General features: G+C 34.3%; 1 long non-coding RNA gene across 1 annotated transcript; it reads right to left on the reverse strand.

The window, feature by feature from the left end:
• LOC127177895 (uncharacterized) lies at positions 1-27,793 on the reverse strand. Its single transcript, XR_007829276.1, has 3 exons — positions 27,582-27,793; positions 12,745-12,802; positions 1-56 (listed from the first exon to the last, which is right to left on the reverse strand). It is a non-coding gene; the product is annotated as an uncharacterized LOC127177895 (long non-coding RNA).
• Between the last annotated feature and the right edge of the window lie 36 nt (positions 27,794-27,829).

Below are 27,829 nucleotides of genomic sequence, written 5' to 3' on the forward strand. Positions count from 1 at the left end.
CCATCATAGAGGTCTGAACACATCATTCATCACCATCTTCCTCCAAGCGGATCCACCTGTCAGTCAAGAAAATATACATCACACATGCACCCTGGACTGATATTAGACAACTGTACCATGATATTTGAACAGTAAGATTTTTAATATATATATATATATATATATAAATATATATTTAAGAATTCTCTTCTGCTCACCAAACCTGCATGCATTTATTTCAAAAGATTGGAGTCAGTAAATCAGCAAAATCAGAATATTAGAATGATTTCTGAAGTATCATGTGACTGGAGTAATGATGCTAAAAATTCAGCTTTGAAATCATAGGAATAAATTATATTTTAAAATATATTTAAATAGAAAACATTCAAATAGTAAAAATATTTCTTTACTGTTTTTTATTTCTTTGTCGTTATTTTACTGTTTTTGCTGCAATTTGGATCAAATAAATGCAGAAGAGACTTCTTTAAAAAAAAAAAAATCTTACTGTTCAAAAACTTTTGACTAGTAGTGTAGATAAAACTACCATTTAAACACAGCGGGACATAGTCACCTCTGGCTTTTTGACTGTGATATTTTAAACAAGCATTTTCTGTAATTCGTATTGTGAAAAGTGGTATACAAATAAACTGAACTGAACATAGCTATATATTCCAGCACTCTAAAAAAATTCAAAAATAGGGCATAACATGTATTTTGAATTGTGCACTGTATTGCACTGTGTTTTAGAGTTAATGGAAAAGTTCATAAAATTAATGGTTAATATACTGGCAGAAAGTACATTTATTTTATTTTATTTTATTTTATTTTATTTTATTTTATTTTTTCAGGACATATGTTAATGTTATGTTAAAGTATAAAGAAACACACTCATTAATTTAGTTTAAATTTCAGAATTAGCAAATGTGATGTTTTTCATTTTCCTGCGTGTATTATATTTTATTTGAGATCTTTAGTCTTTTCTTCTTGCAGAACACAAAATTTTATTTTATTTTATTTTATTTCTATCATCTATCTATCTATCTATCTATCTATCTATCTATCTATCTATCTATCTATCTATCTATCTATCTATCTATCTATCTATTTTTATGGTCAGTGTCTAATATTCAGTTTGAACTAAAGGTTTTATGTAAAATTAATTAATAGACACATAATAATTTTGCATTTCAGGTTCCAGTATGTTTCTGTTGAAGAAGCTGCTAATATACCACCACACACAATGTAAAAAATGACCTCACGTTACAAAGCACTCTGCGCGACCCGCAGAACAAAAGGCGCAATTACTGCGCTCACCACACTGGGGAATGTTGACTTCCTGATAATTCCATCCCGGTTACAGGAGAACCTCCAGGGTAGAGGTCTTATGAGTGTGGTGCTTATGTTTCTGATTTCAGTTCAAAGACTTAAGTGAGTTGAACTAATTCAGTGGAGTTTTTTTTTTCACAGGAAAATGACTATTTCCTGTGACTCTATTATTTGGCTATTCTACTGTCCCATCTCTATCCACAGCAGGTTAATCCATGTTAATTCCCGCACAGATGAACATGTCACAGCACATATAATATCCAGGCAATGCGTTCCCCCTTCTAATCCTGTTTCATCAGCTCGCGTGCCCTTTATGGTCAATCTAATTGCGACAAAGCCCACATAAGGGCTTTTGAGCCAAGAACTTCTTTAAGGTTTCAATTAAAGACCGTGAGAGGCAGGAGATTTTTGGATGCCTGCCAGTGTCCTTCAAACACAGACTGTCACAGCGCAGAGCTGAAGCCATACAAAGAATAAAACAAGGCATGTGTGTAAGGAAAATACATGGAAACTGTACAGAACTGTAAAAGCATGAGCGTGTGTGCGTTGAAAAGAGACATGTGACCCGTCTTTGAGACAAGCAGAAATAATCAAGCCCCCTCTCTACTCGCTGCCAGCAGCCTTTGAGGATTTTAATACTCTTATTGAAGTGCACTGAGTTTAATTTTCAAATTGACCTCAATGATTTGTGTGCATTTAATATTAAGTCCTCTGATATCTACAACTACGCAGCTTTCACCTCAACAGTGTCACAGTGCTAGTGACAGATTTTAATCTTTTGAAAATGAAGGGAATCAGATGGGACAGCTCCAAGCTATTACATCAAACACATTGTGAGGCTTTTGATACTTGATGTGCTTAAACAGCTATATAACAGTATAATACTTAATAATACAAAGTTTTCCAATGCATTAACATTGGTTAATGCATTGCCTAATATTACATAACGGGCAATGCATTTGGGTCACACTTTTTTAAGGTCCAATTCTCGCTATTAACAAACCATTAACTATGACTTCTGCCTCAATAAACTAATTTGCTCCTTATTAGTAGTTAGTATGGTAGTTGTTAAGTTTAGGTACAGGGTTGGATTAGTGATGTAGAATATGGTCATGCAGAATATGTGCTTTATAAATAATTAATAAATTAGGCATGCTAAAAAGCACTAGTCAGATTAGTTAGTAACATTAGTTACTAAAAATACAACAGAGCATTGTTATGTTAGCTCAGGTCTATTAAATAAAATTAGCAGATAAAAAAATAAAATATTAGTACATGTTGAATTTAACATTAATATATGCTTTAGAAGTAGTTGTTATTGTTAGTTCATGTTGAACTAATTTAGTTAACTATAACAAATAAAGTAAGTGTTGTAAAGTGTTATTATGTTGGTTGCACTTCATTTTACAGTACTTATATGTGACCCTGGACCACAAAACCAGTCTTAAGTCACTGGGGTATATTTGTAGCAATAGCCAAAAATACATAGTATGGGTCAAAATTATTGATTTTTCTTTTATGCCAAAAATCATTAGGAAATTATGTAAAAATCATGTTCCATGAAGATATTTTGTAAAACTCCTACTGTAAATATATTCAAACTTAATTTTTGATTAGTAATATCCATTATTAGGAACTTCCATCCATTAGTAATATCCATTATTAGGAAATTTGGACAACTTTAAAGGCAATTTTCACAATATTTTGATTTTTTTGCACCCTCAGATTCCACATATTCAAATATTTGTATCTCGACCAAATATTGACCTATCCTAACAAACCATACATCAATTGAAAACTTATTTATTCAGCTTTCAGATGATGTATAAATCTCAATTTCAAAAAATTGATCCTTATGACTGGTTGCGGTCCATGGTCACATATGTACATACAGTGTACTTACCTAAGAAAGTACTGGTAATAAAAGGTAACTGCATGGGGTAGGGTTAGGTTTAGGGGTATGTTCAGGGTTAGGGTTAGTACCTTATTATTGCTTAGTTATTGTAATTGCTATAATATGTACATACATGTACATGATGAGGAACAGGACTACAATTTAATCATTTTATAATCATTTTCCATTAAAAAAAAAAAACAAAACAAAACAAAACAAAAAAATACATACACACATTTATGGACATTATCTAAGTTGTAAATAATTAAAAAAAATATTAGTGACACATTTATTCTTGAAAATGTTTTTTTGTTTCTTTTTTTACATTTATTTTTTAAATTTACATTTTACATTTTTACATTTTTATATGAGCTGCTATGTAAATAAGAATAATAATAACTACTGAACTCCAAATCATCCTATAGACACAAATAGGTCTAGTAATGGATCTTGTCTTGATATTGGAGAGTGAGTTATTTTTGTAGTCATGTTTGTGCAGCAGTGCTCTTGACGGACTGAGCTCTGGCCATTTCCTGCTGAAGCACCAGCTGTTCCTCTGACAGTCTGTCTGCTACATCAGAACCAACTCATTTATCTCACACATCCCACACACGGCCCGTCGACAAAACCAAAGTCAATGTCTAATCATCATCTTTTTGTCTAAAGTTTACAGTTATACATACAGATATACTTGTAGGCTTACACATAAAAATTATGCATGAAACTAACTGAATAAAAACTATTTAGTTATCTTTTTTTCAGATGGTATTTTTTTATAGAGCAGTAGCAGATACAGATCTTCTGTGGACACATCATTTGTTTCACGTGCAATGTGATTCACGACACAGAAAATATGAAAGAATATGCAAAATTTACTAAATTATATATGGTAACACTTTAGTATAGGGAACAATTCTCACTATAAACTAGTTGCTTATTATTAACATATTGGCTGTTTATTAGTACTTATAAAGCACATATTCTGCGTGAACATATTCCACATCCCTAATCCTACCTAATTCCTAAACTTAACAACTACCTTACTAACTGTTAATAGTTAATTATATGTATATATATATATATATATATATATATATACATATTAGGGGCTTGTTCAAAAAAGTCCAGTAGAAATAGATGCTATAAAACTTAATGATGAGTTTGGCTGAACTGTCACATCAGATTTACCCATTAGCCCTACCTTATTTGTTGAAAGGCAGAGCCTGATGCCACTGCAAAATTTTCCAACTTTTATGACTGTGAAATGAATATATGTAAAAATGTTATGGTAAAAACCTGTGGTTATTAACGGTAAGTCCTTACTCTATATAATGAAAAACTGTAATAGATCCAATGGGACAGTTGTTTACTGAAAATAATATGTAAATGCACTCTTAAAAAGGTTCCAAAAGGGTGTTTTTGCTGAATGATTTTGATTTTGAAGAATATTTTAAAAATCTAAAGAACCTTTTTCGACTATAAAGAACCTTTTCTGCATTTGAAAGTTCCAAGGATGTTCAAGGTTCTTCAAAGAACCACTGATGCCAATAAAGAACCTTTATTTTTAAGAGTGTGTACAGCTTTTGGAAGTAAAAAAGAACAAGTCACTGTTTAATAATTAAATAATTACCGCAAGAAAGCGTAAAACTGACATTTCCAGAAACCTCTGTGTGACAGCTTTCATTTGATGATGTTTTTTTATTGAAATAACTGTTTCTTTTTAGCTTTTTTCCCCCTTCAGTTTTTAGTTTTTTTATTACATTTTATGGCTCTGGCTTCTGGTCTCATCCGCATCCAGCTATTTTTAGCTGCACGAAACAGCTCATTTTCCTGATTGATATTGCAAATTGGTGTGTCTTGGTGTATCCTAATTATGAACACACTGGTTTGTAGTGCAAACAGTTTTACCATTTACGCCACCATGTTATTTTTCTTGTTATTTCCCTATAGCGGATAATGAACCAAAAGTCTCACTCATTGGGCTTACTACCGCACTGAAGAATAAGGTGGATAATTTATATACATTAGGGTTTTATGTCATATCTTATGTTGTTAAGTGTTGCTTATTGCATTATTTTAAAGTCACCATGTTTGTTACCATGATGGTGTTTTGTATTTGAGTGGACACTGTGCACCTATATTAGTATTTATCAAAGCTCATGGAAAAGCTAAACTTTGATTAATCACATGGCTTCCTTTTTACCAACATATAATAAAGGTAAAAAACCTTATTTTATTAATGTGATGTAAATTTCCACTTCTTAATTCCATGCCGTTTAGGATCGGACAGGAAACGTGGACATTTTGTCGCGCTTGTTCTGCTTGCTAAACGCTGGCCTAAACATTAATGGCTCCTGGCCGTAATTAAAGCTCTTAAGGAAATTACCCTGAGCTGAGTTCTGTGGAGGCTGCTGCGGGGGAGGATTCCATGGCACAATCCCAGCCAGCCTTGCCTCCTCACACAGCAGAGTTTGCATCAAAGTTCTCATAGACTGAGCCATTCCTTCTGAGCTGTCCTGACAGCTAGGCTCAGTCAGCAGAACGCTGGCCCACCCAGCTCACATTCTGGGACTTTACTTAGCAGTTTCAACATATCTCAAAGTCCCGGCAGGAAACCTAACAGAAGGATCAATCAAACAATCATAGAATCAGACACAGGCTGGACGTGCCTGGCTCGCACTCATTAGCTGATGCTCTGCCAAAATACAACTGTGATGAAAAGATGCAATACAATATTTGAGGGTTCAGTACAGTCGAGTATTACTCCTTCTGCTTGTGAAGTGCAGAAGCCACAAAAATTACAGAAATATAATTTCTAGTAGGGAATGTTCTAGATGATGCTGTACAAATAATTAACACAGACTTGCATTTTGCGTATATGGATGCTTGTGTGTGTGTGTGAATTTGATGGTCATTTTAAAGGCACCAGACAAAACGGCAATGCGGTTTATACTCTTATCACATTCACTGCAGCTGCCAAAGGCAAACCGCATTGAAAAACGAATTGGAAAAAGATCAGTCCATCTCCCCTATAAACTTTTGCAAAAGTGACTTTGGGGTAAAAAATTTTGATGGATATTTTAGGAACCCAAGGATGCCATTTTGCAAAGCTTGAGGTCAAAGTCATTTCCAACAGCTAATCGTTCAAATGAGCTTCAAATGTGTTAAGACATGCTACCCATTCAATGTAAATGTGACCCTGGATCACAAAGAGTCTTAAAAAAAAAAGTCTTAAAAAGCACGGGCATTGTGTAGCAATAGCCAAAAATACATTGTATTAATTTATATTATATTATATGTATTATATGTATATTAATTTTTGATTACTAATTTGCATTCCTAAGAACTTCATTTGAACAACTAAAGGTGATTTTCTCAGTATTTTTATTTTATTTTGCACACTCATATTCAAACAGTTGTATCTCGGCCAAATATTGTGCTATCCTAAGAAACAATACATCAATGGAAAGCTTATTTATTCAGCTTGTTCAGATGATGTACACTGTAAAAAAAGTTGTTTCAACTTAAAAAAGCATGTGTTTGTGCTGACTTAAAATTTAAAGTTTAGTCAACATGAAATGTTAAGTTGTACCACATGAAAACATGGATATTTGAGTTGAGGTTTTTTTTACAGTGTATAAATCTCAGTTGCGAAAAACCAACCACATGACTGGTTTTGTGGTCCAGGGTCACAAATATGACCTGTTAAGGAAAAGGAAAGGAAAGGAAAGGGCGTGACATGAGGCCAAGTATGGTGACCCATGCTCAGAATTTGTGCTCTGCATTTAACCCATCCAAGTGCTCACACACAGTAGTGAGTAGTGAACAAACACGCACACAAACACCGTGAACACACACTCGGAGCAGTGATGGTTAACTGGTTAATTAATAAATAAATAATAAATTGGTTATAATGCAGTCAGGTCATGGTAAACTGCCTGTAATGTACAGTAATACTGTGCATTGAGCATTAAAGATTCTCACATGAGTGCAAATCAACTGTCTTTGACTGTCAGTCTTATCAACCAAATGGAAATACATGTTCATGTCAATAATAAGAAGGACATTAATTGTGAAAATAATCTAATACCTACAGTCAGCAGATCTATTGCTTGAATCTGTTAAGCCAGAAGGCAGTTTGCTCATTACTACTGAAATCTTGTGACGAGCTACTGGTCTGAATCTTGCTGCATACATTAAACAGCTCCAAACCGCAAACACACACACACACAAACTGCCTTGTCTGACGGCCTTGTGATCTCCAGACTGTCAGTGAATGCATGACATCCAGTGATAGTCCCCGAGAATGTATGCTGTGAGAAACAACGCTGCCTCTAGAAGAAACAAATCTCCTGTTTTACTTCCTTCAAAAATGTTTCCTATTGTTTGGAATTAGATTCTAAACATTCTATTAAAGATTCTAAATCTAGAGTCGAAAACAGAATGCAGGAGGATAAATTTAAGCCAATCTGATTCCATGCTGCACGGCTCTTTCTCCATTTCTGTGTTCCCTGCTGTAGTCAGACAGTAAGGGACAGCCTCTAGACACAAAATGGCCGTCTTTATCACCCATTATACGCTGCTGTTCGGCGTAAAGCGGTTAGCGATGCTAAATGCTACATTTGCTTTCTGCTTTGACTAATTTCGCTAATGGAATACTAGTCGAGACTCATTGCCATTCCTAACCTATTATGCGAATTTAAATTCTCTTCAACGCATGCTGAAATGATTGAAGATAAATTCTTAAATAGACGTCTGACCGTAGGCTGAGGTCTTATCTGGACCTGTCTGTATCCAGACAGGTCTGAGAGTCTGAGAGTATTTGTGTGTTGGGCAGGCGTGGCACTGCAGTCAGAAAGAGAGAGAGAGAGAGAGAGAGAGAGAGAGAGAGAGAGAGAGAGAGAGAGAGAGAGGGAGATGTTTGTTTGTGTGTATGTGTGTAATAGAGGAAGACAGAAACAAAAAGAGAGACTTTCCCTTTACATTGGACCTCTCGGCAGCATACCAAAGCCACAGAGGTAAGAAAACATTGTCGCAGCACTCATAAATGCTTTTTTGAGTTTACTGTATATAATATGAGTGAACTGCCTGAAGGAAAGGAAAGGAAAGGAAAGGAAAGGAAAGGAAAGGAAAGGAAAGGAAAGGAAAGGAAAGGAAAGGAAAGGAAAGGAAAGGAAAGGCCCTAGTAAAAAAAAAAGGAATATATTTAAAATATATTTATTTCATACTAAGTATAGTTCAAATCTATTAACATACTGTCATATCGCTTGAGACGTCCTGATAATTAAACTTTATTTGGAGTACTACTTGTGCACAATACACATTGTTAAGCCTAAAATATGTTTTAATGTCACCATTGATAAGGATTATATGATATTTGAATATTATTGGCCTCTAAATCTCGCAATATATTTAAAGTGTACCTAAAGTATACTTGAAATAATTCCACTTTAGCACAATCAAATATACTTCAGTATATCTTTTGTTGGACTTCAGCACTACTTCCACACAATTAAAGTGCATTAAGTATAAAATTAGTTCCAATTTAACAGACCTTAAGCATAATAAAAGTACAACTGTAAGGTTTTTTTTTTTTTTTAAATTAAATATGTAAATGTATTTGTAGTATACTTAGCATTAAATGAATGTATTTTAAATACACTTTAGTGTATTTATTTTTCACTAGAGGGAAAGGAAAGGAAAGGAAAGGAAAGGAAAGGAAAGGAAAGGAAAGGAAAGGAAAGGAAAGGAAAGGAAAGGAAAGGAAGGGAAAGGAAAGAAAACAGGAATTAACTAATAAAGACAAGGTACAAAAACAAAGAACTGGGTTGCAAGCAAAAAATAATGATAATAAAAGAGAAAGAGAGTGAGAATAAAAGGAAAGGTAGATTAGAAATCAAAACAAAACAGAAAACAAAAACACAAAATAAAAAAAACATAAAAACAAAACAAACTAAATGCAAAACGAAACAAAAAAACAAACACAAACAATACAAAACCAAACAAAACAAATAAACACAAAACAAAAAAGACAAGGAATTTGAGCTGTGGTTCGACAGAAAAAAAAAAAATGTAATTTGTTTAATGACATGGCTTTAATCGGAAGAAGAGAGTTACTTTTATTCAGTTATACTGCACTTTTAAGCACATAGAGTGAATACTCTAGTAACCCAGCAGATCTGATCTACTGTTTATGTCGACCAGTTCACAAAAGCGGTCACACTTTATTTTAAGGTCCAGCTATTAACAAACCATTACCTACGACTTTTGCCTCAATAAACTAGTTTGTAAGGTAGTTGTTAAATTCAGGTATTGGGTAGGATTAGGGATGTAGAATATGGTCATGCAGGACATGTGCTTTAAAAGTACTAAGCAGTCAATATGTTAATAGTAGGCATGCTAATAAGTAACTAGTTCATAGTGAGAATTGTTCCCTATACTATAGTGTTACCACAAAAGCTTATGAAAAAGATCCAATCATGACTCCAGACAAGCATACCAACTATTTATCCATTATTAAATCCAAATGGGAAGATCACTGGTTACATTTAACAAGTGTAATCACATTTTTTAATTTGAACTATGCGTTAAATATGAAGCAGTAAAGATAATGCTTTTTTAAATACCGGGACTCCCTGCAATAAAAATCTATACTGCGTAATATAATTTACACCTCTGCATTAAAAATATATTAGGTAGATACCGAGCTTTTCATGTTCTACCTTATGTCTTGCTAAATTGAGCAGACGGGCAGTGAGGACATTCACTGGAAATGCTTGAGAAAGTCCATTAAAAGTCGTCTTCTGCTAATTAGTCCCACTATGATTATAGGCCTCCCTGTAGAATCCACAAAATGCAAGTCATTCTGCAGCCATCCCCGTCCTCCCCTCCTCCCCCCATCACGATCTTGCCTAATCATCACCGCTATTAAAAAATCCATAATGACAAGAATCTGTTGAGCTGCATGGTACATGATAAAATCAGTCATCTTGTAGAAGTAGGTTTTGATTGACAGCAGACTGCAGAGCCATTACTGTGGGCGGGTCAGAAGCAGATGAGAAAAGCTGCTCTAACATGATGTACAAGGCACACAACATTAACTGCATTATGTAACGATTTGCAGTTATGGCTAATGATGGCCAATAGGTTGCTAAATGATTCAAAAATAATGTTTCAATTTAGTGGCATTAAATATTTGGTTCCACAAAGCATTTGTTCAGAGCTCTTTAGTCATCTGATGTGAATATTGTAAATATGTACACTCGATGAGTGTGCATTTTGTGTTTTTGAAAGAAAAATGGGTAACATATTACAATAAGGTTTCATTAGTTAATGCTAGTTAATGTATTAACTACATGAAAAATACAGTGTTTATTAATCCTTGTTAATGAACAATGCAGCATTTATGAATCTTAATGTTACTTAATGAAAATACAGCTGTTCATTGTTAGCTCATTTTATTTCACAGTGCATTAACTTTAAATGTTCAATAATGAATTAGTAAATGTCAAAATTAACATTAACTAAGATTATTAAATGTTGCAGAAGTATTGTTCAGTCTTGGTTCATGTTAACTAAAGCAGTTAACTAATATTAACTAATGAACCTTATTGTAAAGTGTTACTGAAAATGATTTGGGTAACACTGTACAATAAGGTGTCATATGTTAAAAGTAGTTAATGTATTAACTAACATGAACTAAGAATGAACAATACATTTATTACACTATTTATTACAATATTTTGTTAATGTCAGTTAATAAAAATACAGTTGTTCATTATTTGTTCATCTTAGTTCACAGTACATTAACTAATGTTAACAAGCACAACTTTTGATTTTAATAACGCATTAGTAAATGCTGAAATTAACATTAACTAAAATTAATAAAAGTGGAATGTTGTTCACTCTTAGTTTATGTTAACTAATGTAGTTAACTAATGTTAACTAATAAACCTTATTGTAAAGTGTTATCATGATTTGAAATGAGAACATAAATGATAGCAAACATAAAATAATGCAGAAGCAAACAGAAATCACAAAAACAGAAACAACAATATGCATGCAAATGCTGTTTTTAACAGCTGCTTTAAAATTATAGTTGAAATCATAAAATTATAGTTAAAGCAATAGAATTATACTATTATATGCTAATGTATTTTGAACAGTCTAAGTTTAAATCATTATTTCACATATTTAAATATTAAGAACTAAGTGTAATTGTAGAAGTATAACAGCGTTTTTTTCTATCCAAATCGAATCTATAATTTAGAATTAACTGTGATCTTGATTGTAAAAAATGTAGTTGTACATTTTAAAGCTTTAATAATTTACAAATTAGAATTTATTCTGATCATAAATGTGTTCTAAAATTTAATCAACATAATTTTCTCAGAAATGAACAAGATTTTTATAACAAATGCACAAAATAAATGTAAATAAACTAAAGTTCTTTTTTTTCAGACTGAGCTTCTATTAGATGACTTGGCCCAATTTGCAAAGATACAGATGCGGAAAGGAACCTTTCAGTCAGTCACAGGAAGCGCGAAGATTTAGCCGAAGTCTAAAAAGGCTGTGAATTTATTTGATTGATAATCTGATTACTGGTGAACACAGCGCGAGTAGAGAGAGAACGAGGAAATAAAAGAAATGAAAGGAAGCCTGCATGCTGTCGGGGTTATATTTGCTGAAAAGATCTATTGGCATGCCAGCCTGGTGCTTTCACACCATTCAAAGACACACACTCGCTCTCACACACACTGACACAATGGGCACGCGGCTACTCTTCTACCTGTCAGTCGAAACAAAGAGAGGATAGAAAATACAACTGTGCTACACAACAGACGCTGCTGCTGCTGCAAAGCTGGAGCAACGGAAAACATGACAAAGCAAAAAGAGGATAATTTATTCACAAGGAGTATTAACATAGAACATTTTTCATCTGCTATTTCATGAACACATTTGATTAACTGGATTTGCTCCGAATACATCTATTTTGTTACATTTTTCATAGTTTTTCTATAAATTTGTTTTGTCTTGTGCCTAAAACACTTCAGAAACTAACATTAAATGATTTTATTTTTTAAAGCTAAAAAACATAACATTTTAAATGATAATATATATTTATTACTATGTAATAACTATGTAATAAATCACAATTATATAACAATTTGAAAGTGTGTTGCAGTCAGAAACAACGTTTATTTAGAATAAAAACGTGATTTCATCACTGATATTGTAGAAGATTAATTTATTAATTTCTTCACATTAATACTGTAAAAACTATTATTTTTGCATTCTGTCATAGATTTAAAATGTTGATGAATGGTTTCAGGCTGACATACTGATCTCACACAACAATAAGCACAGTATGAGTTTTAGTGCCATTTAATACATTTCCTGCTGCTGTTCATAATGATGCAAACATGAAAAACAAGAATATAATTTGTAATTTACATCTCTTGTTTATGAGATTTTTATTGATGCAGATGCACAGAAGAGCATTAAAAAATGAACAAAATGAGATATGATTATTGCAGTATACTTACGAAACAGAGGGTCCACCGGGTGTTGTGTAACATAATTCAGGAAGCTCCATTCTGACTGCTGCAAGAAAACACAGGGCACATTATTATTTAAAAATGATTGTGGTTTTGGATACCAAAATATCAAACAGGCCACTGAGAAATGACATAGCTGTAATGAGTTCTAAAACAGCCAACAAATCAAAACTAACATATAAGAGAGGAAAATATTTGTTGTCATTTCCTTTAAATTTGTTTGAAAAGTGATGAAGTCTAATTAAAATTTAAATATCAGTTTCAGATTTTAAAGGGAGATTCAGTTGACTGGTTTTAAATAGGAGGTTAAATTTGCATGAAATGATTTGGAATCTATGAGAGAGCACTTGCACACACATACAAGGTAGTGAAAGTTAATTCAGAAATGCGCTTTGACTAAAAGAGGGACAAAATATATTTTAAACATTACAATGTGATCGCTCGGTCAGCACATATGGAGTGATTTTTTCACTCTGTCGGACGAAGTAAGACAGAGAGTGAGCGAGAAAGGTGGAGTAGGAGGACATCAACACAAACAAACAGAAATGTAGGACAGAAGAAGAAGACAAGAGTGTACTTCTGGCTTCATCCGTGAGGGGGAGGGGTCAACCGCAGCCAGACTCGTTTTTCAAAGTTAACAGTGTCATTAATCACCTGGCTCACACTCGGGCTCGATATCAGATTTAAGCCATATGATTACACTCATTGATTGAGCGGAGGTTTTCTCCAGCTGCCTGCTCGCTGCTGTTCCGGCCCGATTGTTTATTAATTGACTAACCGATTCAAGGACAAAAGCTGACAAACTGGACCATGAGTAATTCCCCCTTCACTTGCACTGCTGGGATCACATGAATGGACTAGTCAGGCGATAATGATCATGAAGAAAAGATTCACTCCCGTGGACTTATGATTTGTGATCGTGTGACATTGGATGCAGCTATGAATCATCTTATCACGACTGAATATGAAATATTGTTCTGTGTTTCCAGAGAAATCCCCTAAAATGTCCCTTCAAAGAGAGCATCACTTCTGTTGGTTACGTAATTTATAGCTAACATAAAAAGTTATGACATGTTTACAAATTATTTAATGCTTGTTTGTATTTTGTCAAATAAATGGTAACACTTTACAAGGTTTATTAGTTAACAGGAACTAAGAATGAATGATACTTCTACAGCATTTATTAATTTTAGTTAATGTTAGTTAATGTTAATTTCAGCATTTACTAATGCATTATTAAAATCACAAGTTGTGTTTGTTCTTTCGAACTAACATGAACTAACAATGAACGACTGTATTTTTATTAACTAACATTAACAAAGATTAATAAATAGTGTAATAAGTGTATTGTTCATTGTTCATAATGTTAACAAATCACACCTTATTGTAAAGTGTAATGTTTTTATACAGCTGAACATTTACACATTGCTTTTTAAATTGACCAGATCGTTACTATATTTAGTAAGTATTTGTTTTCAGATGTTTTGTTTGTTTTTAATGTTTGTTATAAATCAAAAGATGACAGAGATATAGCTTATGGATAATCTTTAGCTGACGTTAAAAAATAAATATTTATAAGCATTTTTTTAATTTTTTTTTATTTTTTATTTTAGTACTGCTTTTGTCAAATAAATCAATAAATAAACATGTTTTTTTTTTAAGCTGAACATTTGCACACCATTTTTGTTTTGTATGTTTAATATGTTTGACAGAGAGAAGTATTTATGTACAAAGATATGACTTTTGCATGATCTTTAACTGAGATAAAAAGTTTAAAGATTATATTTATACATCTTTGCAGTATTGTAGTATTCGAGTTTGTCAGCTAAATAAATGGATAAATAAATCTTTTTATCATGTTAAACATTTTAACATTGTTTTTTTTTAGTTGTAGTATATTTATTTGTTTGTTTGTTTTTTTTTACAGTTGAACATTTGCACACCAATTTTTATTATTTTATTTTATTTTATTTTATTTTGGTATATTTGTTTTTAGTATGTTTGACTAAATAAATGGATAAAGAAATATTTATGTTAAACATTTTGTGATATGAATATTTGCACTTATGCATAATCTTTAGCTGAGGTAAAATGTGTAAATATATTTAAATCTTTACAGTATTACAGCTATTTGATTTTGTCAGCTAAATAAATTAATAAATAAATATGTTTTATAAAGCTGAACATTTTAACATTGTTTTTAAAATTGTAGTATATTTAGTTCTTTTTTAAGCTGAACATTTGCACACCAATTTTTATTTTATTATTTAATTTTACCTATTTATTTATTTATTTATTTGGTATTATTAGATTTCATTTAACAGTTACATTTCACAGCGAGAAACATGCATAATAATGTGACTACTGCATAATCTTTAGCTGAGATCAAAAGTGTAAATATTACAGTATTTGTGTACATCTTTACAGTAATACAGTATTAGATTTTGTCAGCTAAATAAATACATGTTGTATAAAGTTGAACATTTTAACTTTGTTTTGTTAAATTGTAGTATATTCTGTTTTTTTTTTTTGTTTGTTTTTTGTTTTTTTTTAAGATGAACATTTGCAGACCATTTTTCCCTGTAAATTTAGTATGTTTTGCAGAGAGGAATACTTATGCACAGTGATATGAGTTTTGCGTAATTTTTAGCTGAGGTAAAAAGTGTAAATATTATATTTATACATTATTACAGTAAATACTGAAACAAGTATTAACTAATTTTTTTCGCATTTGTTAAAAATCTAAAGAAATATGACTTATAATCTATAGCTGATGTAAAAAGTGAATATTTGTAAAGTAACAATGACTGATTCAGTGATTAAACTTTTTTTTGTGTATACGTCTGCATTTTATGTAAAGAGTGAAATGTATATTCATCCCAATTTTACGACATGTTGTGTTCCTGAGATTGTAAGCAAAACAGCATTATCAAAATATACGTACATATAGTTAATGATCCATACGTTTTTAATATAGCAAAGCATTTGCTGATCTTAGTATGGCGGGTTTACTATTTCTGGACTGCCACTGAATCAGGTGACGGCCGTAGGCACACACAGCATGAAACGCACACAGCAAAGCTCAGCACAGCCAAGCCGAGCTCACTCTCAGCAGCTCGACTGTCTAGCGCAGCTGCTTTTCCTCTATGAGGCACACGCATGTTGATTATTTCACAGAAAGCCATTAGTGACTTTAAAAGATCATTTGTGGTGTGGGCTACAGGCTGATAGATGGTTAAGTGTACAGTACATTAACCTTCTCTCTTTCAGATAATTGCTGGCTTCCTGCATGCTGATTCAATCTGTGAGGCTTCGGTTCTTGCGCTACAGGAAATAGTATTCCTTGAGCAGACATTGTTTTGTGGAGTATTATGATTTATTCATGAGTGTAATTGTGTTGATTATAAAAATGACTATGTTAACAATTATTTTAAGGACAAGGATATGACTGATGAATTTGACTAATGTTTTTGTATAAAAAAAAAATAATAAACTGAATGAATAAATGAATGAATGTGATTCAGTCATTGACAGCAAACCGCAAAATGAAAGAAAGAGCATTTTCACAGTGGCAATTACAATTAATTCCATCCCACTGATGATTTTAATTGAGATCTTCAGAGATATTTCTCAAAATGAGACAAGAAGCGCTTACAGCTCGTTGGAAGCTGATAAAAAATATCTGTCCACAACCTTTTAAAATTAGGATGGGAAATTGGAGCAGCAAAAAAGGAGACTTTAATTTTACAGAATTATTGTGACGCCCAGGGGCATGAACCAAATGATTGCTGCCTGTTCTAAATTGTGTAAAAATATAGTTTGCCATACGGACTAGGCCGTCACTGCCGCTACTGGGGCAACCTGTATCATTATCTAGATCAACACATCGCTCTACATAAAGAGCGACTGAGGATGTAATAGTGTTTGGAGGATAATTATTCCTGTGTGCAGTTCAGTGAGGTGTGATGAATGTAACCAGAGAAAGAGCCAAGGAGACAAATGCTGAGAGAAACAACTGAAGACACACATGACAAGAGTGTTAAAGACAGAACTGACAGAACAGTTGCGATTACTATGTTAAACCTGCCTTTTTTTTTTTCTTTCTCCCAGAGATCAGACCCTTCCCTCATCTGCTTCCCCTTCCAGAGCCCTCCTCACTCAAAGGATTATTTTTCATTTCATATCTGCTGTTAAGTTGTATTCCGCTCTGGCAGGACTCAAGTGAAGTCTAGCTCTGAAAGAGGGAATTAAGAAAACCTGAATGGATAAATTGTGAGTACATGCTTTTGAATATGTATGTGTGTGTGTGTGTGTGTGTGTGTGTGTGTGTGTCTACACGTGAAATGATCAAAGGAAAACAAAATGTATGATATTAGATTTCAGTTTTCTGGTGTCTATATGTAAAAATACTAAGGTGGCCATATTGGTTTCTCAAACAGTTATATATCATTTTAGATTGTTTCATTTGACCCACAGACTGATTTTCAGGTTATTCAGGTTATTCTTTCTTTCTTTCTTTCTTTCTTTCTTTCTTTGATATCACATCAAAACAGTCTTGAAAACATTTTACATTTATTTTGCTACTTTCAGTCCCAGAGCAAAATTAAACTATGAAAATTGTATCATCAAAAATACTGATTGCTTTTTTAAAATAAGCTCTAATTATCAAAAAAGAAAGAAAGAATCATAAATATATATTTATAATGTAAAAATATCAATAACATCATCATTCCACCACAACTAACAACTTTACCACTAATAAAGTTTTTTTTTCAAAAAGTAAATATATATGTTTATAGTGTCAGTGAAGAGCATACTTGAGATATATATATATATATATATATATATATATATATATATATATCCAATCACAAACGTATTTATTTATTTATTGTCTTTTGAATTAAAATTGAAATTAACTGTAATAATATGATTTAATGTTTTGGATTTAAGCAATGAAGATGGCTTTAGTAAGACAAAGGAGTCTGGCTTTTTTTTTTTTTTATAAAAAAATAAATAAAATAAAATAAACAAAAAATTCTACATGACCTTATTGTACATCCCTAATTCTACCCAATACCTAAACTTAACAACTACCTTACTAACTATTAATAAGCAGCAAATTAAGAATTTATTGAGGGAAAAGTCGTAGTTAATAGTGAATAATATATCAAAAATATCAATAACATCATTCCACCACAACTAACAATTTTTTGTTTTCAAATAGTAAATATATTTGTTTATAGTGTCAGTGAAGAGCATACTTGAGCTGAAGTATATATATATATATACATATATATATATATATATATATCTAATCACAAATTTATTTATCGCCCTTTTTTAATTAAGTGAAATTATTTAATGTTGTTGTATTTAAGCAATGAAGATCACTTTAGTAAGACAGAGGAGTCTGGCTTTTTATTTAAAAATAAATAAATCAATAAATAAAAATAAAAAAATAAATACAAAAAATAATCTGAGATATGATGAAAAATGCCAATGGCAAAAATGTCATACATCTTCTGTGCTGGATATAAGGCCACTGTTGGACGTTGTTAGTGGACAAATTAATACTGACAGTGTGAAAAATGAGTATCTAAGTGACCACAGGGCCAAAGTGTTGGGAAAATAAATAAATTAATACATAAAAATAAATAAATAAATAAATAAGAACATACATGCATACGTACACAAATGTTATAATGAATCAATTTTTCCTTATATTTCAGTTCCTGCAGTCAGAATTCATGGAAAGGAAGCATCTGTTATCCTCAAGCAGCGAATGTAAAATTGCTGACAGTTTGCGGCTAAGTTTGGGCCCAGCAGCAGAAAATCCCCCACCGAGGAGGTATGGGTGTGAAATCCATTTAAGACTGCCGCGGGCGCGAGCAATGTCATCCTGTAGAAAACAGGCTCTGCAAACTAGTGCTACAAGCCCTTTGTGTGTCACTCTATCACAACTGTGCAGAGTACAGCAGGATCTAATGTGTTTGATGGCTGAACGGATGAACTGTGAAGTTTAGTTGTGCAGCAGACAAATATGAATGTGCGATTGTTTTTCTATACGGTGAGGAGAAAGGGTCAGTAAAGAGCTAGGGTTGGAGAGTGCAGAACAGAATTACTTCAAAGCCGCGGTTATTCAGGTCTTGCCGTCTATTAAAGCACACATATTAAGAGCACATGGAGAGCTCTTCTCTGGATTATCGAGCCACAGCAATTCAGGTTTCACGGCAACCGTTTACGAAATCTGCTCTGATCCTCGCTCCCCACATGCTTTGCGCAAACATGCAGAAGAATAGTTCAATGGCGTATCAACATTGATTTAGGACAAAATGTTCATCTTTGTTACCTGATGTCCGTATTTTTTGTCTCGGGAGCACAGTTTGTCTCTTGGCATTCCATGAAAAATGCCAATTATCCTCATGTCATAATCCTAGTGTCGACACACTCATGATGCCGACAGCACACTAATGCCATGTAACTAATCCTCTTATACACTGGCAATGCAATTTCAATGCATAAATATTGACTGTTTTTACCATTTTCATCTCCATTATTCATAAATGACAAAGCAGAACTCTTTGGGATTTGGCAAAGCACATTTATGAAGTCTAAGAACAGTATTTTGAGGAATAAAAACAGTCAAGCAGACCAGTAACCAAACATCTTAGAAGAAAGCAAGCAATTTTTCCTATTTTCGACATAGTTGTGTGAGAAAGTCTGCCAGAAAATGGCTTTCAGGATAGAAAAAAAAAAACAAAAAAACGTTTTGCTTTAAATTAAGTGTAACTTCTCTTAAGCCAACCCAGTCTCAAGAGAAATATGGAAACATGCATGTTGTAAGGCAGATTCTGTCTTTCTTTCTTTCTTTCTTTCTTTCCTAGTTTTTATTACTTGACATTACATAAAAACTGTCTGAAAAAAAAGTACATTTATTTTTGCTACTTTTAGTCATAGCTAGTTTTAAAATGAAACTACGAAAATTATATCATAAAAATATTGATTTTGTTTTTTCAAATAAGCTCTGATTATCAAATAGAAAGAAATTATCATAGATATATTTATATTGTAAAAAATAAAATAAAATATAATATCATCAGTCCACCAAAAATAACAATTTTGCGATTAATAAAGTTTTGTTCGTTTTTTTTTTCTCTCAAAAAGTGAATATATTTGTTTATAGTGTCAGTGAATGACAAAGCAGAACTCTTTGGGATTTGGCAAAGCACATTTATGAAGTCTAAGAACAGTATTTTGAGGAATAAAAACAGTCAAGCAGACCAGTGCCCAAACATCTTAGAAGAAAACTGGCCATTTTTCTTATTTTTGAAATAGTTGTGTGAGAAAGTTTGCCAGAAAATGGCCCTGAGGGCAGAAAAAACTTCATTTTGCTTTAAATTAAGTTGTATAATGTCTCTTAAACCAACGCAGTCTCTAGAGAAATACGAAAGAAAAAATGGCAGGTTGTTTTTCTTTCTTTCTCTTTCTTTCTTTCTTTCTTTCTTTCTTTCTTTCTTTTTGTTACTTTACATCACATCAAAACTGTCTTGAAAACATTTTACATTTATTTTTGATACTTTTAGTCCCAGTGCTACAGTTTTAAATTTAAATTTAAACTATGAAAATGATATCATAAAAAATATTTATTGCTTTTATAAAATAAGCCCTGATTATCAAATAGCAAGAAATGATCATAAATATATATTTATAGTGTAAAAAACCAATAATATCATAATTCCACCACAACTAACATTTTGCCACTAATAAAGTTTTTTTTCTCTCTCTCTCAAAAAGTGAATATATTTGTTTATAGTGTTTTGGTGAACAACAAAGCAGAACCTTGGGATTTGGCAATGCACATTTATAAAGTCCAAAAACAGTATTTTGAGGAATAATAATAATAATAGAATAAAAACAGTCAAGCAGACCAGTAACCAAACATGGCTCTCAGTGTAGAAAAAAAAAAAAAAAAAACATCTTTTTGCTTTTAATAAAGTTGTATAATTTCTCTTAAACCAACCCAGACTCATGAGAAATAAGGAAAAAATTATGTTTGGGAGAAATGGTGATGAATCTGTATGATTTGAGCCATAAGAAAATGGCCCTAAATCCAACTCTCGGTTGTCAGTAAGCAGAACTTACGAAAACGTACAAATGAAATCATACAAATTTGCCACAACATGACATACTTATGAACTTCCATGAGAGTATGTTGGCTCAACCAGTGATGTGAGCTGATGATTTGAACAATGGCCTTTGGTAAGAATGTTTACTATTAACTAACTATTAACTGCGACTTTTTCCTCAGTAAACTCCTAATTTGCTGCTTATTAGTAGTTAGTAAGGTAGTTGTTAAGTAGTTGGTAGTTGGGGTATGAATTAGGTGACCCAAAAATGTAGTAATGCAGAATAAGGCATTAATATGTGATTTATAAGTACTCATAATCAGCCAACATGCTAGTAATATGCATGCTAATAAGCAACCAGTTGACAGTGAGAACTGGTACTTAAAAAATTGTTACTGAATTTACAGAATTATTCTGTTTGGTAACTAGTGGCACTGAAAAGAATAATTTTACCTTTAAAAATGAAAATTACAAAACCTTTCAAAGCTATTCTAAAAAGTCCCAATTAATTCCAACAAAAGATGTCGGATAAATTTAACTCATTTTAGGCTTTCACCCTTCCCTGCTCAGCTGAGAAACTGAATATTACATCAATTTCCCAATCCCAATTTCCCTTGACATCTGTTAGGCACGCTGTCTTGGGCGGAAAAGGTAGCTGCTACTGAAGATAAAATCTAGTAAATCTTCAGCAGTTTTAACAGGGATTTATAGTGTGATTTACGCTCCTGACCCTTTTGTAGCATGCTAAGCTTTAGAAATGAAAGTACGGGGAGTGGATGGGAGGGGGAGGAGAGAGATGAACTGAGGGGAGGGATGGAGGGAGTTCAAGCCAAATTCTTCCACTCTACTGAACACAGAACCGATGACTCCGTGAACTACAAAGCATTGAGAAATATGGCAAAGGACTGCGAGTAGTGTACTCGTATATTTCATTTAAAGTGGATGCCAAGGGAGGGTACAACTCTGTGCTTTGTACCTGTATAAGAAATTATTCTTCATTTAATTACGTATATGGATAATGAGATAAAATATGCATTTTAAAAAATGCTGAATAAAGAAGGCAAAATACACAACATTTACATCATATTCATCTTAGAATAAAATAGTTTTATTCGTTTGGCACATGGAATTTTCCGTTTTAATACATTCTGAAACACTGTAGTTCATTACATTCTTTCCTAGAAGAACGATTTTGAATAAGAATTTGCAGACAAAGCGAAATGTGCGAGTCAACGCGAAGGATTTGTTCCTAATAAGGAACAAAGAGGAACCACATACTAGTGTGATGTACCAAGTCCTGTTCTTCTAATAAGAATAGTGCACAATACCTCCTCACAGTTGAAAGCAATTCTGGCAGTGGCATCAGAAAGCTGAAAAAAGCCTCTCTGATAATGCCTCTTATGGTTAGTAGAGCTACGAACAGATAAAACCACGGTGTAACCTATAAAAATAGCTCAATTAAACCTCAATCAAACTCAGCCTTGTCAAACAGAGCTAATATTATCCTTGTCATAATAATTACGAAAATGTCCTGCCAATAACTCCCGTGGTGATACCTCACCTTTTGATATGGAAATAGGCGAGCACGGATTCAGCACGTTTCCGTCAGGCAGCCGAGGAGGACAATGAGGGGAGGGAGAGACGGAGGAGAGAAAGAGAGAGCGGAAAGGCCAGACAACCCCTCGGTAAACGAGTGTGATGGAATGTGGTCTTTGGGAAGCGCTTAACAGCCGGCGACATGCTTCGGTCTTGGCACATTATGGGAAATGAATGAATGCGAGATGTCTGCTCTTACAGTCATGGGAACATAGACGGTGAGGATGGATAATGGATGGAGATAACAAAACAGATCAATTGTAGTTCATTCACAACAAATTCCCATAATAAAAGTAACATTCCATCTTATATTTAAGAAACGCATGGTCGTGTGGCATGTGGGTGGTGTGAAGACAAAGGGAGCCGTTGAAATCGCTTCCTGAGGTATGAATTCAAACAGAATTTCGTTGCTTCAAGCCTCCATGGTTCATTTTTACATTCGCTAAGCGAAATAAAATGACATGAGGAATATAACCACAAGCCATGTGCAGCATCAAGTGCACTATACAATAAACATTCCAGGAATCTTCCAGGAAATGACACTAGGTCCAAAAAAGAGACAGAGCAAAGTACAAAAGAAGAAAGTGCTTACCTTTGTGTAAGTGCATCAGAACACTGGAGACTCACACACGCACACACACGTCCTGACGCGAGCGACCAGACAGACAAGAGAACCCATCATTGTTCTCCACTTTCTCCACCCACACAAAGCCCACGCAGCCAGTGCGTGTGCAGATATGCAGGAGCAACAGAGAACATACACACACATACAGAAACACGCGAGTGTGACAGCGTGAGAGGCTACACACAAAGAACTCAGAGGAGACTCCAGTGCGGTCACATGACACGTGTGCCTGAGCACAAGTATGTACACGAATACGCACACTGGTGCGTGTGTGTATGTAAATGAAGGGGAAACAAATGAAGGGAAACCTTACAAACCGCCATCAAAGAGATGTGGATATAGAACACATCTGTTTTACGAGGCCCTCAGGGAGCACAGCCGCTCAACACACACACAACCGCCCTCCTTGTATTATTAATAACTTTTAATGGTGCCGTTACATGGAATATTGGCTGTATTGCTTTAACATGGGTGAGTGTCAGAATCCATAAGAGGAAGCAAAAATTTAGCCTATCTCTATCTGTTTGTCTGTATCAGTTCATTAACTGAAATATAGATTAATTTAAAAAAATGCTTGTAATTAATAGCAACATTTGCTGAGAAATAAAGATTTTATTTTATTTTATATTTTAGCAGTTTGTTTTTGTTGCAATTACTCACACTAATTTAGTTATTTATTTGTTATTTTAAAATTGTATTGTGTCCATGAACAGATATTTTTCCAGTTACACAAGGAAGAAACTAATGATAAAAAGAGGACAGCACAGAAGTGGTTTTCAGTCCTGGTCCAGAAGATCTGTCACACTCAGATCTAGTTCAGTCCCTGATGATCTGATGATCTGAATCAGGTGTGTTAAATATGGAAGACATACAAAATGTGCAACGCTGTGGCTCTTTAGAGCTAGGATTGAAATCACTGCATACAGCCTAGCTCAGGAACGGAAATGGGAGGCTAATTCCGGCATAGGAAACCAATCAATGAGAAAAATGAGGGAGCGTGTGTGTGTGTGTGAGAGAGAGAGAGATAGGGATGGGTGGAGGGGGATGGGAGGCATGTTATCTCTTTAATAGACTAATCAGCGTTGGTATTGTGCATTTGCTCTGCTGAGAAGCTTTTGTCTGATATCGGCATTATTGTGGCACTGAATAGAATTTAGTATTAGCGAGTGCTGAGGATTAACCAATAGAATAATGCACGCCAATACATTCCTTCACGTTAAAGCGATTTTCATAATAACGTCATTGACGTTAATAATGGCTTGTTTTAAATCCATATTTTGCCGTTTAAATTAAGGTTTTCAATATTGCGCTGCTAAGACGCTTTGAACATTCTCTTGTTTAACAGGCTAATTGTTGTATTAAAGAGAATTTTAAAAGAGCTTGTTAGAGTTTAATTATTTTTATGAGACAAAAACTGTTCTTCCAGTGATTTATGATTGCTATGAATGTAGTAGTTAAATAATTGTGTTCATTTTGTATATTAAAATGACTGAGTGATATCTGTGATAACATTAAACACTAAATAAATTAGGTTTGTTCAAAAATGCTTTTGCATTGCAAAATAATTGTTGCTTTAACAGAAGATATTGTCAAAATTCATGTGTTATTTATAAAACTTGCCATTGTAACTCTGTACTAAATAAAAGAGTGAAGGAAACCTTGAATGTTGAGTTCAACATGTAAACGCAGTCTACCATCACAAATCTCCATTCATTCAACACAAAGCAAGCGACACGCTCATTCGCTTTACGTACTGTACACACATACCTTTATCTCCTCATATCTTTTAAAATGCATCGAACGTAATTTGCATTGCGCAAATGCAGAACGAAAACACGTTCATTAGAAAACGAATTGCTTTCAAACTGCCTTTGTTAACGGTTATGGTGTAGAGAACAAAGACGAGGAACCTCCCTGGTGCGCTGGTGATTCTGCCTACACACACTTCCTGAGCTCCTCACCATATAGCGCACATCCATCCTCGGAGGAATTCTCTGTCAATCACAGAGCCTGTGGGCAGCACTGCCTCTACGGCCATTTTGTGAGCGGATCCACAGGGAGGGCTTCGTATTATAGAGATTAATGCTATTATTATTTAACGATCCAAGGAGCTTCTTCATATATATATATATATATTCAATATATTAAATGGAGAAATAGTAAATACAAATACTAGAAAAAACAATCCCGTTTTCTTTCTGTCTTTGTCTTATACTTGTGTCTTTCTTTGTCTTTTTCAAATGCAAAAACTGTTTTCCTGCCTTAAAGCAGCTGTATCTATATGAACACTGTCGCTCGCTAGTATTGTAATAATAGCTTATTTATCTCATTAGAGCCACTGGAATAAAATTCAGCCATGCATATTTGGGTGGTCTGTGTCATATATCCCATATATCATAAAATAATTGCTCATAAATGCATCTTTTGCTTTGCAGTGTCGCTCATTTACAAATTACATTAATTGCCTCTTATACAAGAAAAAACCAACAGCGTTACACAACCTCTTGCAGACACACAGCTTAGGTAAATCCTCACGGTTAGTCTAGCATTTGGTTGCGTACGGCACCACACCCAAAGCCACAGTGAGCATATGGAGCACAACTGAGTCCAAATGGTACACTGAACAAGCGCTACAATCCAAATAATGTGTATGAGACTTAAAACGCGTTTTGTTTAAGGGGAAATGCAAGTGACTTTTAACCATGGCTTTAAATGAACCTTGACAGATGTCAATGAGTCATCTTCAATTAAGATAATGAGAAACAGGCCTAAATACAGTTCAGTCTATGGCCATTTTAAAAGGTCTCAGTATGCTGGAATTTTCTAGGCACTCATCAGTTAGTGTTTCGTCAGGGTGTGATGAACACACATGCAGTGAAATGCACAGGCACAACCGTGTCGCTGGCGTCAAGATGGCTTTTGCCACAATAGGGGCATTTATTCAGGCCATCATGCAACACATGTATGAATCACTCTAGGCGGAACCATATTGCTTTATGAGGCTCATTCTACATCATCAACTGGCCATTATCATATGTCAGCTCTATTCACAAGAAGGCATCAAATGCACACTTGCGCATATGTATGCGTGAATAATGGAAATGTACGTAGTGAATACGTAGCATTCACCTCACTATGGGGTGATTTAGCAGTCTTCACTTTAGCACATAATTCAAGTGCATTTCAAATCATTTATCTGTTGATAAACTAAAAGCATGGCCACTGGTGCTCAAAAAATTATCTGAACACGGTGAGCATAAGCTCAGTAAGGCAATTTTCTGCATATCTGCAATGAAGTGCGTATCCGTGGATGCTGTTTGGTGGTACGGGTTAAATGGCCTTTCGTAATATAGTAAGCTGAGAACAGAAAATGTCAGGGTAGACTCCTCCTGTGTGGATGGACGCAGGTGAGAGACACAGGCTAATGTACCTGGGCTCCCTCAGCTCACTAATGAAGCCCCCCACTGACAAGCACACACAGACATACATAGCACACATACATTGCCATTGCAATTACCATTACCTACATACACAGTTATTCTAGCATTTACAAAAAAATCATTTAGATATATAGATTCCTGTGAATATTATACATTGGTAGCACAGATAACATTTTGATAAAGGTTCATTTGCATGCAGGTCATCATGAAAAGTCGACTACCGCCCAGGCAAGTTCAGTTGGTGCCGCCACAGTGCGACCACACCTGACCTCTGACTAGTTCTCTCAGAGACATTGGCCTCCAAGGTTTTCCCATATTAAAGCTACACCTATTAGAGCACAGAGGCTAAACTTTATCTGTGGGGTCTCTAAGATGTCCCTTCCTTCTTGCCTTAAATGGCTCTCTCTATTCCATAGGGCAGGGCTTACTGAAGCTTTCTGCATTTAAGGAGAAGCCGCTTCCTGTATCTTCGCCTAGATGACTTATATACTCTCAACTCCAGCCAGTTGCTTTATGTGTGAGAATGTGTGCATGCGAACATATGTGTGTCCGCATTTGCATGTGCATCGGTTCTGATTCTTTGCAGTGTGAACAGGGCTTGCGCAGTGATTTCTGGACAGCCTTTGTGGCGTAACGTAAAATTGATCTCAAAAAGGTGTACGTTTCTCCCAGCCACATGCGTTTTCCATATTTTCGAAAATTTCCGAGGGCATCTTTGAGAAGTCTCATTGTTTAAGGCAACCCAAAGGGACAGTCCCTCGTCCACAGCTTGGCTTGACAGAGAAGTCACTGTTCTCATTGCGACGCTATAGTGGACAGGTTAGCACAATAATGTGACAGACCGTTATACAAAGAGAACATGCACTTTATAAGGGCATCACCGGTGGTGTGCATAAGACACACACTCCAAATAAAGGAAGTATGGTCTGCAAGGCCTCAGGCATTGGAACATACACACATAGACAATGTCAGTGAGTGTGTGTAGTACATGTATGTGTGTGTGAGTGTGTGTGCGCGCTTGCCGCCTGCACTTACCCCTCGGACACCCTCATGATCTTTGCAGACAGTAGTGTTGCTTGTGTCCCGGTGCTTCCACGAGCTTCCCAGCTCTGATCTCACACACACTCTCATTCATACTTCCTTCCTCTCGCTCTTGTTCACTACGTCTCTTTCTCCATCCTTGCTTCCTAACTCCACTCACACACTCACACGCTCCAGGAGAATGAGATCGGTAGCCTCACCCTGGCACAGAGAGTAGAGAGACACATGGGAGGGGTGTTTTG

This window comes from Labeo rohita, chromosome 16 (genome assembly GCF_022985175.1).
Source record: "Labeo rohita strain BAU-BD-2019 chromosome 16, IGBB_LRoh.1.0, whole genome shotgun sequence".
In the NCBI taxonomy this organism is placed as follows: domain Eukaryota; kingdom Metazoa; phylum Chordata; class Actinopteri; order Cypriniformes; family Cyprinidae; genus Labeo; species Labeo rohita.